Here is a 16352-nt window from a genome sequence, read left to right on the forward strand (position 1 = left end):
CAGGTTATAGAGCCATACAGCTCAGACAGGTTATAGAGCCATACAGCACAGACAGGTTATAGAGTCATACAGCACATACAGGTTATAGAGCCATACAGCACAGACAGGTAATAGAGCCATACAGCACAGACAGGTTATAGAGCCATACAGCACAGACAGGTTATAGAGCCATACAGCACAGGCAGGAAGGTTATAGAGCCATACAGCACAGACAGGTTATAGAGCCATACAGCACAGACAGGCAGGTTATAGAGCCATACAGCACAGACAGGTTATAGAGCCATACAACACAGACAGGAAGGTTATAGAGCCATACAGCACAGGCAGGAAGGTTATAGAGCCATACAGCACAGACAGGTTATAGAGCCATACAGCACAGACAGGAAGGTTATAGAGCCATACAGCACAGACAGGTTATAGAGCCATACAGCACAGGCAGGTTATAGAGCCATACAGCACAGACAGGTTATAGAGCCATACAGCACAGACAGGCAGGTTATAGAGCCATACAGCACAGGCAGGAAGGTTATAGAGCCATACAGCACAGGCAGGTTATAGAGCCATACAGCACAGACAGGTTATAGAGCCATACAGCACAGGCAGGAAGGTTATAGAGCCATACAGCACAGACAGGCAGGTTATAGAGCCATACAGCACAGGCAGGTTATAGAGCCATACAGCACAGACAGGTTATAGAGCCATACAGCACAGACAGGCAGGTTATAGAGCAATACAGCACAGGCAGGAAGGTTATAGAGCCATACAGCACAGGCAGGTTATAGAGCCATACAGCACAGACAGGTTATAGAGCCATACAGCACAGGCAGGTTATAGAGCCATACAGCACAGACAGGTTATAGAGCCATACAGCACAGGCAGGTTATAGAGCCATACAGCACAGACAGGTTATAGAGCCATACAGCACAGACAGGTTATAGAGCCATACAGCACAGACAGGAAGGTTATAGAGCCATACAGCACAGGCAGGTTATAGAGCCATTCAGCACAGACAGGTTATAGAGCCATACAGCACAGACAGGTTATAGAGCCATACAGCACAGACAGGCAGGTTATAGAGCCATACAGCACAGACAGGTTATAGAGCCATACAGCACAGGCAGGTTATAGAACCATACAGCACAGGCAGGGAGGTTATAGAGCCATACAGCACAGACAGGTTATAGAGCCATACAGCACAGGCAGGTTATAGAGCCATACAGCACAGACAGGGTATAGAGCCATACAGCACAGACAGGTTATAGAGCCATACAGCACAGACAGGCAGGTTATAGAGCCATACAGCACAGACAGGTTATAGAGCCATACAGCACAGACAGGTTATAGAGCCATACAGCACAGGCAGGTTATAGAGCCATACAGCACAGACAGGTTATAGAGCCATACAGCACAGACAGGCAGGTTATAGAGCCATACAGCACAGACAGGTTATAGAGCCATACAGCACAGACAGGTTATAGAGCCATACAGCACAGGCAGGTTATAGAGCCATACAGCACAGGCAGGTTATAGAGCCATACAGCACAGGCAGGTTATAGAGCCATACAGCACAGACAGGTTATAGAGCCATACAGCACGGACAGGTTATAGAGCCATACAGCACAGACAGGTTATAGAGCCATACAGCACAGGCAGGTTATAGAGCCATACAGCACAGGCAGGTTATAGAGCCATACAGCACAGGCAGGTTATAGAGCCATACAGCACAGACAGGTTATAGAGCCATACAGCACGGACAGGTTATAGAGCCATACAGCACAGACAGGTTATAGAGCCATACAGCACAGACAGGTTATAGAGCCATACAGCACAGACAGGAAGGTTATAGAGCCATACAGCACAGACAGGGTATAGAGCCATACAGCACAGACAGGTTATAGAGCCATACAGCACAGACAGGTTATAGAGCCATACAGCACAGGCAGGTTATAGAGCCATACAACACAGGCAGGTTATAGAGCCATACAGCACAGACAGGTTATAGAGCCATACAGCACAGACAGGTTATAGAGCCATACAGCACAGACAGGTTATAGAGCCATACAGCACAGGCAGGTTATAGAGCCATACAGCACAGACAGGTTATAGAGCCATACAGCACAGACAGGAAGGTTATAGAGCCATACAGCACAGACAGGAAGGTTATAGAGCCATACAGCACAGGCAGGTTATAGAGCCATACAGCACAGACAGGTTATAGATCCATACGGCACAGACAGGAAGGTTATAGAACCATACAACACAGACAGGAAGGTTATAGAGCCATACAGCACAGACAGGAAGGTTATAGAGCCATACAGCACAGACAGGCAGGTTATAGAGCCATACAGCACAGACAGGTTATAGAGCCATACAGCACAGGCAGGTTATAGAGCCATACAGCACAGACAGGTTATAGAGCCATACAGCACAGACAGGGAGGTTATAGAGCCATACAACACAGACAGGAAGGTTATAGAGCCATACAGCACAGACAGGAAGGTTATAGAGCCATACAGCACAGACAGGAAGGTTATAGAGCCATACAGCACAGACAGGTTATAGAGCCATACAGCACAGACAGGTTATAGAGCCATACAGCTCAGACAGGTTATAGAGCCATACAGCACAGACAGGTTATAGAGTCATACAGCACAGACAGGTTATAGAGCCATACAGCACAGACAGGTAATAGAGCCATACAGCACAGACAGGTTATAGAGCCATACAGCACAGACAGGTTATAGAGCCATACAGCACAGGCAGGAAGGTTATAGAGCCATACAGCACAGACAGGTTATAGAGCCATACAGCACAGACAGGCAGGTTATAGAGCCATACAGCACAGACAGGTTATAGAGCCATACAACACAGACAGGAAGGTTATAGAGCCATACAGCACAGGCAGGAAGGTTATAGAGCCATACAGCACAGACAGGTTATAGAGCCATACAGCACAGACAGGAAGGTTATAGAGCCATACAGCACAGACAGGTTATAGAGCCATACAGCACAGACAGGTTATAGAGCCATACAGCACAGACAGGCAGGTTATAGAGCCATACAGCACAGGCAGGTTATAGAGCCATACAGCACAGGCAGGAAGGTTATAGAGCCATACAGCACAGACAGGAAGGTTATAGAGCCATACAGCACAGACAGGAAGGTTATAGAGCCATACAACACAGACAGGAAGGTTATAGAGCCATACAGCACAGACAGGTTATAGAGCCATACAGCACAGACAGGCAGGTTATAGAGCCATACAGCACAGGCATGTTATAGAGCCATACAGCACAGACAGGTTATAGAGCCATACAGCACAGACAGGTTATAAAGCCATACAGCACAGACAGGCAGGTTATAGAGCCATACAGCACAGGCATGTTATAGAGCCATACAGCACAGACAGGTTAAAGAGCCATACAACACAGACAGGCAGGTTATAGAGCCATACAGCACAGACAGGTTATAGAGCCATACAGCACAGACAGGTTATAGAGCCATACAGCACAGACAGGTTATAGAGCCATACAGCACAGACAGGCAGGTTATAGAGCCATACAGCACAGACAGGTTATAGAGCCATACAGCACAGGCAGGTTATAGAGCCATACAGCACAGACAGGTTATAGAGCCATACAGCACAGACAGGTTATAGAGCCATACAGCACAGACAGGTTATAGAGCCATACAGCACAGACAGGAAGGTGATAGAGCCATACAGCACAGACAGGTTATAGAACCATACAGCACAGACAGGTTATAGAGCCATACAGCACAGACAGGTTATAGAGCCATACAGCACAGACAGGTTATAGAGCCATACAGCACAGACAGGCAGGTTATAGAGCCATACAGCGCAGGAAGGTTATAGAGCCATACAGCACAGGCAGGTTATAGAGCCATACAGCACAGGAAGGTTATAGAGCCATACAGCACAGACAGGAAGGTGATAGAGCCATACAACACAGACAGGAAGGTTATAGAGCCATACAGCACAGACAGGTTATAGAGCCATACAGCACAGACAGGTTATAGAGCCATACAGCACAGGCAGGTTATAGAGCCATACAGCACAGGCAGGTTATAGAGCCATACAGCACAGACAGGAAGGTTATAGAGCCATACAGCACAGACAGGAAGGTTATAGAGCCATACAGCACAGACAGGCAGGTTATAGAGCCATACAGCACAGACAGGAAGGTTATAGAGCCATACAGCACAGACAGGCAGGTTATAGAGCCATACAGCACAGGCAGGTGATAGAGCCATACAGCACAGGCAGGAAGGTTATAGAGCCATACAGCACAGGCAGGTTATAGAGCCATTCAGCACAGACAGGAAGGTTATAGAGCCATACAGCACAGACAGGTTATAGAGCCATACAGCACAGGCAGGTTATAGAGCCATACAGCACAGGCAGGTTATAGAGCCATACAGCACAGGCAGGTTATAGAGCCATACAGCACAGGCAGGAAGGTTATAGAGCCATACAGCACAGACAGGTTATAGAGCCATACAGCACAGACAGGAAGGTTATAGAGCCATACAGCACAGACAGGTTATAGAGCCATACAGCACAGGCAGGCAGGTTATAGAGCCATACAGCACAGGCAGGTTATAGAGCCATACAGCACAGACAGGTTATAGAGCCATACAGCACAGACAGGCAGGTTATAGAGCCATACAGCACAGGCAGGTTATAGAGCCATACAGCACAGACAGGAAGGTTATAGAGCCATACAGCACAGGAAGGTTATAGAGCCATACAGCACAGACAGGTTATAGAGCCATACAGCACAGGCAGGCAGGTTATAGAGCCATACAGCACAGACAGGAAGGTTATAGAGCCATACAGCACAGGCAGGCAGGTTATAGAGCCATACAGCACAGGCAGGTTATAGAGCCATACAGCACAGACAGGCAGGTTATAGAGCCATACAGCACAGACAGGCAGGTTATAGAGCCATACAGCACAGGCAGGTTATAGAGCCATACAGCACAGACAGGTTATAGAGCCATGCAGCACAGGCAGGTTATAGAGCCATACAGCACAGGCAGGTTATAGAGCCATACAGCACAGACAGGTTATAGAGCCATACAGCACAGACAGGTTATAGAGCCATACAGCACAGACAGGTTATAGAGCCATACAGCACAGACAGGCATGTTATAGAGCCATACAGCACAGGCATGTTATAGAGCCATACAGCACAGACAGGTTATAGAGCCATACAGCACAGACAGGCAGGTTATAGAGCCATACAGCACAGGCATGTTATAGAGCCATACAGCACAGACAGGTTAAAGAGCCATACAGCACAGACAGGAAGGTTATAGAGCCATACAACACAGACAGGCAGGTTATAGAGCCATACAGCACAGACAGGTTATAGAGCCATACAGCACAGACAGGTTATAGAGCCATACAGCACAGACAGGTTATAGAGCCATACAGCACAGACAGGCAGGTTATAGAGCCATACAGCACAGACAGGTTATAGAGCCATACAGCACAGGCAGGTTATAGAGCCATACAGCACAGACAGGTTATAGAGCCATACAGCATAGACAGGTTATAGAGCCATACAGCACAGACAGGTTATAGAGCCATACAGCACAGACAGGAAGGTGATAGAGCCATACAACACAGACAGGAAGGTTATAGAGCCATACAGCACAGACAGGTTATAGAGCCATACAGCACAGACAGGTTATAGAGCCATACAGCACAGACAGGTTATAGAGCCATACAGCGCAGGAAGGTTATAGAGCCATACAGCACAGGCAGGTTATAGAGCCATACAGCACAGGAAGGTTATAGAGCCATACAGCACAGACAGGTTATAGAGCCATACAGCACAGACAGGAAGATGATAGAGCCATACAACACAGACAGGAAGGTTATAGAGCCATACAGCACAGACAGGTTATAGAGCCATACAGCACAGACAGGTTACAGAGCCATACAGCACAGACAGGTTATAGAGCCATACAGCACAGGAAGGTTATAGAGCCATACAGCACAGGCAGGTTATAGAGCCATACAGCACAGACAGGAAGGTTATAGAGCCATACAGCACAGACAGGAAGGTTATAGAGCCATACAGCACAGACAGGCAGGTTATAGAGCCATACAGCACAGACAGGAAGGTTATAGAGCCATACAGCACAGACAGGCAGGTTATAGAGCCATACAGCACAGGCAGGTGATAGAGCCATACAGCACAGGCAGGAAGGTTATAGAGCCATACAGCACAGGCAGGTTATAGAGCCATTCAGCACAGACAGGAAGGTTATAGAGCCATACAGCACAGACAGGTTATAGAGCCATACAGCACAGGCAGGTTATAGAGCCATACAGCACAGGCAGGTTATAGAGCCATACAGCACAGGCAGGTTATAGAGCCATACAGCACAGGCAGGAAGGTTATAGAGCCATACAGCACAGACAGGTTATAGAGCCATACAGCACAGACAGGAAGGTTATAGAGCCATACAGCACAGACAGGTTATAGAGCCATACAGCACAGGCAGGCAGGTTATAGAGCCATACAGCACAGGCAGGTTATAGAGCCATACAGCACAGACAGGTTATAGAGCCATACAGCACAGACAGGCAGGTTATAGAGCCATACAGCACAGGCAGGTTATAGAGCCATACAGCACAGACAGGAAGGTTATAGAGCCATACAGCACAGGAAGGTTATAGAGCCATACAGCACAGACAGGTTATAGAGCCATACAGCACAGGCAGGCAGGTTATAGAGCCATACAGCACAGACAGGAAGGTTATAGAGCCATACAGCACAGGCAGGCAGGTTATAGAGCCATACAGCACAGGCAGGTTATAGAGCCATACAGCACAGACAGGCAGGTTATAGAGCCATACAGCACAGACAGGCAGGTTATAGAGCCATACAGCACAGGCAGGTTATAGAGCCATACAGCACAGACAGGTTATAGAGCCATGCAGCACAGGCAGGTTATAGAGCCATACAGCACAGGCAGGTTATAGAGCCATACAGCACAGACAGGTTATAGAGCCATACAGCACAGACAGGTTATAGAGCCATACAGCACAGACAGGTTATAGAGCCATACAGCACAGACAGGCATGTTATAGAGCCATACAGCACAGGCATGTTATAGAGCCATACAGCACAGACAGGTTATAGAGCCATACAGCACAGACAGGCAGGTTATAGAGCCATACAGCACAGGCATGTTATAGAGCCATACAGCACAGACAGGTTAAAGAGCCATACAGCACAGACAGGAAGGTTATAGAGCCATACAACACAGACAGGCAGGTTATAGAGCCATACAGCACAGACAGGTTATAGAGCCATACAGCACAGACAGGTTATAGAGCCATACAGCACAGACAGGTTATAGAGCCATACAGCACAGACAGGCAGGTTATAGAGCCATACAGCACAGACAGGTTATAGAGCCATACAGCACAGGCAGGTTATAGAGCCATACAGCACAGACAGGTTATAGAGCCATACAGCATAGACAGGTTATAGAGCCATACAGCACAGACAGGTTATAGAGCCATACAGCACAGACAGGAAGGTGATAGAGCCATACAACACAGACAGGAAGGTTATAGAGCCATACAGCACAGACAGGTTATAGAGCCATACAGCACAGACAGGTTATAGAGCCATACAGCACAGACAGGTTATAGAGCCATACAGCGCAGGAAGGTTATAGAGCCATACAGCACAGGCAGGTTATAGAGCCATACAGCACAGGAAGGTTATAGAGCCATACAGCACAGACAGGTTATAGAGCCATACAGCACAGACAGGAAGATGATAGAGCCATACAACACAGACAGGAAGGTTATAGAGCCATACAGCACAGACAGGTTATAGAGCCATACAGCACAGACAGGTTACAGAGCCATACAGCACAGACAGGTTATAGAGCCATACAGCACAGGAAGGTTATAGAGCCATACAGCACAGGCAGGTTATAGAGCCATACAGCACAGGTTATAGAGCCATACAGCACAGACAGGTTATAGAGCCATACAGCACAGGTTATAGAGCCATACAGCACAGGTTATAGAGCCATACAGCACAGGCAGGTTATAGAGCCATACAGCACAGGCAGGTTATAGAGCCATACAGCACAGACAGGTTATAGAGCCATACAGCACAGGCAGGTTATAGAGCCATACAGCACAGGTTATAGAGCCATACAGCACAGGTTATAGAGCCATACAGCACAGACAGGTTATAGAGCCATACAGCACAGGCAGGTTATAGAGCCATACAGCACAGGTTATAGAGCCATACAGCACAGGTTATAGAGCCATACAGCACAGACAGGTTATAGAGCCATACAGCACAGGCAGGAAGGTTATAGAGCCATACAGCACAGACAGGTTATAGAGCCATACAGCACAGACAGGTTATAGAGCCATACAGCACAGGCAGGTTATAGAGCCATACAGCACAGGCAGGTTATAGAGCCATACAGCACAGACAGGAAGGTTATAGAGCCATACAGCACAGACAGGAAGGTTATAGAGCCATACAGCACAGACAGGCAGGTTATAGAGCCATACAGCACAGACAGGAAGGTTATAGAGCCATACAGCACAGACAGGCAGGTTATAGAGCCATACAGCACAGGCAGGTTATAGAGCCATACAGCACAGACAGGCAGGTTATAGAGCCATACAGCACAGGCAGGTTATAGAGCCATACAGCACAGGCAGGTGATAGAGCCATACAGCACAGACAGGTTATAGAGCCATACAGCACAGACAGGTTATAGAGCCATACAGCACAGGCAGGTTATAGAGCCATTCAGCACAGACAGGAAGGTTATAGAGCCATACAGCACAGGCAGGTTATAGAGCCATACAGCACAGACAGGTTATAGAGCCATACAGCACAGGCAGGTTATAGAGCCATTCAGCACAGACAGGAAGGTTATAGAGCCATACAGCACAGGCAGGTTATAGAGCCATACAGCACAGGCAGGTTATAGAGCCATTCAGCACAGACAGGAAGGTTATAGAGCCATACAGCACAGACAGGTTATAGAGCCATACAGCACAGGCAGGTTATAGAGCCATACAGCACAGGCAGGTTATAGAGCCATACAGCACAGACAGGTTATAGAGCCATACAGCACAGACAGGTTATAGAGCCATACAGCACAGGCAGGTTATAGAGCCATACAGCACAGGCAGGAAGGTTATAGAGCCATACAGCACAGACAGGTTATAGAGCCATACAGCACAGACAGGAAGGTTATAGAGCCATACAGCACAGGAAGGTTATAGAGCCATACAGCACAGACAGGTTATAGAGCCATACAGCACAGGCAGGCAGGTTATAGAGCCATACAGCACAGGCAGGCAGGTTATAGAGCCATACAGCGCAGACAGGTTATAGAGCCATACAGCACAGACAGGTTATAGAGCCATACAGCACAGGCAGGAAGGTTATAGAGCCATACAGCACAGACAGGTTATAGAGCCATACAGCACAGGCAGGTTATAGAGCCATACAGCACAGACAGGCAGGTTATAGAGCCATACAGCACAGACAGGTTATAGAGCCATACAGCACAGACAGGCAGGTGATAGAGCCATACAGCACAGACAGGTTATAGAGCCATACAGCACAGGCAGGAAGGTTATAGAGCCATACAGCACAGACAGGAAGGTTATAGAGCCATACAGCACAGGCAGGCAGGTTATAGAGCCATACAGCACAGGCAGGTTATAGAGCCATACAGCACAGACAGGTTATAGAGCCATACAGCACAGACAGGCAGGTTATAGAGCCATACAGCACAGGCAGGTTATAGAGCCATACAGCACAGACAGGTTATAGAGCCATACAGCACAGGCAGGTTATAGAGCCATACAGCACAGACAGGTTATAGAGCCATACAGCACAGGCAGGAAGGTTATAGAGCCATACAGCACAGACAGGCAGGTTATAGAGCCATACAGCACAGGCAGGTGATAGAGCCATTCAGCACAGACAGGAAGGTTATAGAGCCATACAGCACAGGCAGGTTATAGAGCCATACAGCACAGACAGGTTATAGAGCCATACAGCACAGGCAGGTTATAGAGCCATACAGCACAGGCAGGTTATAGAGCCATACAGCACAGACAGGTTATAGAGCCATACAGCACAGACAGGTTATAGAGCCATACAGCACAGGCAGGTTATAGAGCCATACAGCACAGGCAGGAAGGTTATAGAGCCATACAGCACAGACAGGTTATAGAGCCATACAGCACAGACAGGAAGGTTATAGAGCCATACAGCACAGGAAGGTTATAGAGCCATACAGCACAGACAGGTTATAGAGCCATACAGCACAGGCAGGCAGGTTATAGAGCCATACAGCACAGGCAGGCAGGTTATAGAGCCATACAGCACAGGCAGGAAGGTTATAGAGCCATACAGCACAGACAGGAAGGTTATAGAGCCATACAGCACAGGCAGGCAGGTTATAGAGCCATACAGCACAGGCAGGTTATAGAGCCATACAGCACAGACAGGAAGGTTATAGAGCCATACAGCACAGGCAGGCAGGTTATAGAGCCATACAGCACAGACAGGAAGGTTATAGAGCCATACAGCACAGGCAGGCAGGTTATAGAGCCATACAGCACAGGCAGGTTATAGAGCCATACAGCACAGGCAGGCAGGTTATAGAGCCATACAGCACAGACAGGTTATAGAGCCATACAGCACAGGCAGGAAGGTTATAGAGCCATACAGCACAGACAGGAAGGTTATAGAGCCATACAGCACAGGCAGGCAGGTTATAGAGCCATACAGCACAGGCAGGTTATAGAGCCATACAGCACAGACAGGTTATAGAGCCATACAGCACAGACAGGCAGGTTATAGAGCCATACAGCACAGGCAGGTTATAGAGCCATACAGCACAGACAGGTTATAGAGCCATACAGCACAGACAGGAAGGTTATAGTGCCATACAGCACAGGAAGGTTATAGAGCCATACAGCACAGACAGGTTATAGAGCCATACAGCACAGGCAGGTTATAGAGCCATACAGCACAGACAGGTTATAGAGCCATACAGCACAGACAGGTTATAGAGCCATACAGCACAGGCAGGTTATAGAGCCATACAGCACAGACAGGAAGGTTATAGTGCCATACAGCACAGGAAGGTTATAGAGCCATACAGCACAGACAGGTTATAGAGCCATACAGCACAGGCAGGTTATAGAGCCATACAGCACAGGCAGGTTATAGAGCCATACAGCACAGACAGGTTATAGAGCCATACAGCACAGGCAGGTTATAGAGCCATACAGCACAGACAGGAAGGTTATAGAGCCATACAGCACAGACAGGAAGGTTATAGTGCCATACAGCACAGGAAGGTTATAGAGCCATACAGCACAGACAGGTTATAGAGCCATACAGCACAGGCAGGTTATAGAGCCATACAGCACAGGCAGGCAGGTTATAGAGCCATACAGCACAGACAGGAAGGTTATAGTGCCATACAGCACAGGAAGGTTATAGAGCCATACAGCACAGACAGGTTATAGAGCCATACAGCACAGGCAGGCAGGTTATAGAGCCATACAGCACAGACAGGAAGGTTATAGAGCCATACAGCACAGACAGGTTATAGAGCCATACAGCACAGGCAGGTTATAGAGCCATACAGCACAGGCAGGTTATAGAGCCATACAGCACAGACAGGAAGGTTATAGAGCCATACAGCACAGACAGGTTATAGAGCCATACAGCACAGACAGGTTATAGAGCCATACAGCACAGACAGGTTATAGAGCCATACAGCACAGACAGGTTATAGAGCCATACAGCACAGGCAGGTTATAGAGCCATACAACAGACAGGTTATAGAGCCATACAGCACAGACAGGAATCTGGCACATTTGCCCTCACTAACTCTGACTCTATATTGGAGCATGTTACTGCCTCGTCTCCCGCCAGCTAACTGCATAAACATTCGCTATTGAACCTAGACAATGTCAGCTGTGCACTAGATAAAGTCTCTCAGCATTGGGGAGCTTATTTGCAAATAAAGACATTCTAATGCAAGGCTCTGCACAGTTCACCACGGATGCTTTATTATAGAATCATAAAAGTGATCTCTGGTTTGCAACTTTTGTTCTCACTAATGAGCTCTGTAAAGTGCTCACACGGATGTCCAGGGCTTGCGTGTGTCGGACTTGCTGTTGAGTGTATAATTCTGGCTGAGAGTACATTGCTCAAATAATCTAGTGATATGCTTCAATGTGGTTCACCATGGGAAAACTTTCTTTCGGATTATTCCATCTGCGGATTGCCATTTAATCGTTTCACTGTCAGTATTCCCTCTGTGTTTCCCCAGTATCACAGCGCTGAATGGCCAAACATGGAGCTGTATCATTTATAGGTCCGATTACTTTCTCCCAGTGTACTTGTTTGGGGACACGCTGTGCTTTTGACCAAACTCTGCCCATTGCCACTGCTTTAATTAGATTTCTTTCAAGGTCAGGTCATGTGGAACAGCTTGACACAGGTTGAATCGCTGATACCTGCGTTCCAGTACTGTTTGCAGCCAGGAAGAAAACAGAGTCGCCCCTGGAATGAATTCTCTCTGCCCCATCTGCTCGATTGGTTGGGACAATTTATTATTTGTCCCTATGGAAAAGCCCTTGTTTGGCAAGATGACTCTCACCAGAAAGCAGAGGCTCACAATGTACTTGTCTGACTTGCACACACTTTCTCCTTCCTGGGGGTTTCTTCTATTGCCACTTTTCAGGAGCAGTGACTCTTATGGAGGAGCTGACGTGAAGTGAGTGACCTTCATCCCCACGTGTGTGTTAATCAACCTAGGATGTGCATCAGGACTTTTCCTTCTGAATGCCATTAGTGGAGATGGAAACATGCAGGGAGGACAGTGCTGACTGGGAGGGGGCTGCAGGTGACTGTTGTGTTCCAGCACCAACTCCTGGTAAATAGCAAGGTAGCATTTGAGTTCAGAGAGAGAGGATCTGTCTGCAGAGTATCTCTGCTGTAACAGGTTAACCGAACTCTGCAAGCTTTACTGTCACAGAGTATTTATCACTGAGCTTATGGAACATAGGGATGAAAGGCAGGCGTCCAGCACTCCAGTCCTCTTCAACCTTTTCGAGACATTAATGTTACCTCATATCCCTCAGTACCTACAGCTAATGAAAATCTATCAAACTCAGTATCAAAATTACCAATTAATTTCACATTAATTACTGTTTGCAGTCAACAAGGTATACAGCTTGTGTAACAATTGGCAAGTCATGCTGCAGCTGCCAGAACCTTGGTGAGGCCATATTTGGAATATTGCGCACAATTCTGGTCGCCACATTACCGGAAGGATGTGGATGGTTTGGAGAGGGTGCAGAAGTGGTTGACCAGGGCGTTGCCTGGTCTGGAGGGTGCTAGCTATGAGGAGCGGTTGGACAACTGATTATTTTCACTGGAACGACGGAGGTTGAGGGGCGACCTGATAGAGTTCTACAAAATTATGAGGGGCATAGACAGAGTGGATAGTCAGAGGCTTTTCCCAGGGTAGAGGGGTCAATTACTAGGGGGCATAGGTTTAAGGTGCGAGGGGCAAGGTTTAGAGGAGATGTGGAAGGCAAGGTTTTTTACACAGAGGGTAGTGGGTGCCTGGAACTCACTGCTGGGGGCGGTGGCGCAAGCAGGGACGATAGTGACATTTAAGAGGCCTCTTGATGAATACATGAATAGGATGGGAATAGAGACGGTGGCGCAGTGGTTAGCACTGCTGCCACAGGGCGCCGAGGTCCCAGGTTCGATCCCAGCCCCGGGTCACTGTCCGTGTGGAGTTTGCACATTCTCCCCGTGTCTGCGTGGGTCTCACCCCCACAACCCAAAGATGTGCAGGGTAGATGGATTGGCCACGCTAAATTGCCCCTTAACTAGAAAAAAAAGAATTGGGGACTCTAAATTTACAATTTAAAAAGATGTTGCAAGTGTACAGCAGGATGCTATCGACACGCAGGCCTTTCCTTTTCACGATGGGTCCACACTGCAGAGCGGTGTTTTCCTCTGTGTCAGATTTCCAGCAGTTCTTCTGCTTTCCTTTTTATTGTAGTTGAGCGTCAGTTTGAGTTAAACTGAGTGATTAAAAATGGGTAGAAAATTTGGAGCCCAGATACTGGAGGCCGGAATCTCCCGTTTGGCGGCAGAGTGTCCGCGCCGTCGGAAGCACCATCGCGTTTCACCACGGCGTGAACGGGCCACTGGGAGTACCGATTTTGGCCCCGACAGGGGGCCAGCACGGCGCTGGAGCGGTTCATGGTGCTCCAGCCTCCCATCCCGGCGCGAACTGTGCACCGTGCCAACCCGCGCATGCACGGTGGCCTCCCTCAACGTGCCGGCCCCGACGCAACATGGCGCGGGTGTTCAGGGCCGGCGCGTAAGAAAATAGGCCCGGGGAGCGAGAGGCCGGCACGCCAATCAGTGGGCCCCGATCGCGGGCCAGGCCCCATCGGAGGCACCCCCGGGGTCGGAGCCCCCCCCCCACAGGCCGCCCCCGACCCTGCGCACAGAGTTCCTGCCGGCTGCAACCATGCGTGGACGGCACCGGCGGGACTCTGCCTTTGTAGAGCGGCCGCTCGGCCCATCCGGGCCGGTGAATCGGCAGCCCGGCCGTGTAGAGCGGCCCGCGACCGGCGCTGCGCCAAGGCGGCGCCAATGCCGCCGATTCTCCGCTCCGAGGAGAATGGCGTTCCGGCGTCGGGGCGGCGTGGCACGGATGCGGGGATTCTCCGGCCCGGCGCAGGGCTGGGAGAATCGCGCCCGTGACACTTCCCCAGATATCTCACTAAAACAAGTATGCTGTGGTGATTCATTGTCAAGGATGGAGTTAATTGATTCACCTCTTTACGTTGACTGTTTTAAAACCACAGTAATCTGCATTGAGCAAGATACTATATTCAGGAGGATTACATTTTTTGTTGGACAAACAATGTCAATAGGCGAGTGCAGCTTCCCCACCTCTTCCTGGTCATGAAGCTGTCTAACAGGTTAAACAAGGTTGCACAGCTGTCAGTGTTTCTGAGGCACTGAGTCATTTTGTTCCACTCTTTTGTTTTCCCACCGCACATTACTGGTTGGGATTGCAGTCTGGCCAGCTTCCTCGTGCACTCTTCTTTCCATTACAGGGAGCTTGTTTAGCTCAGTTGGCTGGGCAGCTTGTTCATGATGCAGAGTGACGCCAACGGCAACGGGGTTCAATCCCCGTACCGGCTGAGCTTATTCGCCTTCTCAACCTTGCCCCTCGCCTGGGAGATGGTGAATTAACCTGAGGGTCAACTCGGGGATCCCCTCGAAGGGGAAAGCAGCCTATGGTCATCTGGGGCTATGGCGACTTTACCCTTTATATTATCAGGTCATCATTGTTTAGCACAGGGCAGTCTTCTCTGTCTGACACCACAACAACTTACATTTCTAAACACCTTTGACATTGTAAAACTTCCCCGGAGTTTACAAACAAAATTAGAGGGCAGCACGGTGGCGCAGTGGTTAGCACAGCTGCCTCAAGTTGCCGAGGTCCCAGGTTTGATCCCGGCTCTGGGTCACTGTCTGTCTGGATTTTACACATTCTCCCCGTGTCTGCGTGGGTTTCGCCCCCACAACCCAAAAGATGTGCAGGGGAGGTAGATTGGCCACGATAAATTGGAAAATATTGGGCACTCTAAATTGTTTTTTTTAAATTAGACGTTAGCCACAGAAAGAGATCAGGCTTAAAAAGGGAAACAAGTTACTAAAATAAGCATCGATAATTCCTGTCATTGAAGCAGAGGCAGGAGAAATTATCATGGGGAATGAGGAAATGGCAGAGGTATTGAACAAATATTTTCTCTCACAGCAGAACACAAATTGCACAAGAGCGTAATCGAGGGGCTAAAGAGTGCGAGAAAATTAAAATCAGCAGAGAAAAGGTATTGGAGGAATGAATGTAAGGGGCTAAAATCTTCCAAAGCCCCAAGTCCTGGTGGCCCCGCACCCTAGGATTCCAAAGAGATAGCAAAGAGCATCCACTATCTCTGCAGTTATGATTTTCCAAAGTTCCTTAGATTTGCAATGGTCCCAGCAGATTAAAAGTTGGCAAATGTAACACTGCTATTCAACAAGGGCTGGTGAGAGCGAACTGAACTACAGGACAGTTAGCCCAGTATCAGTCATTGGGAAAATGCTGGTATCTGTTATTACGGAAGTCTTAACAATACATTTGAAAAAGTATAGTATGATTAGAAGTCAACATGGTTTTACGAAAGAGAAGCCTTGCTTGACAAAGTTATT

The 16352-nt window shown here is 48.4% G+C and overlaps 1 protein-coding gene across 7 annotated transcripts in view; it reads left to right on the plus strand.

The window, feature by feature from the left end:
- LOC140430308 (Fanconi anemia core complex-associated protein 24-like) overlaps window positions 1–16352 on the plus strand; it is a 400826-nt gene that overhangs the window by 132116 nt on the left and 252358 nt on the right. The window contains exon 1 of one of the 7 annotated variants that reach the window (XM_072517746.1): window positions 15969–15991. The exons of 5 other annotated variants lie outside the window; for them this stretch is intronic. The gene's annotated coding sequence lies outside the window, so the exon portion shown is untranslated. Of the gene's footprint in view, window positions 1–15968; window positions 15992–16352 lie in introns of those variants that run through there. One more of the 7 variants, XM_072517744.1, reaches the window with a different exon arrangement.

Source organism: Scyliorhinus torazame, chromosome 10 (genome assembly GCF_047496885.1).
Source record: "Scyliorhinus torazame isolate Kashiwa2021f chromosome 10, sScyTor2.1, whole genome shotgun sequence".
Lineage (NCBI taxonomy): Eukaryota > Metazoa > Chordata > Chondrichthyes > Carcharhiniformes > Scyliorhinidae > Scyliorhinus > Scyliorhinus torazame.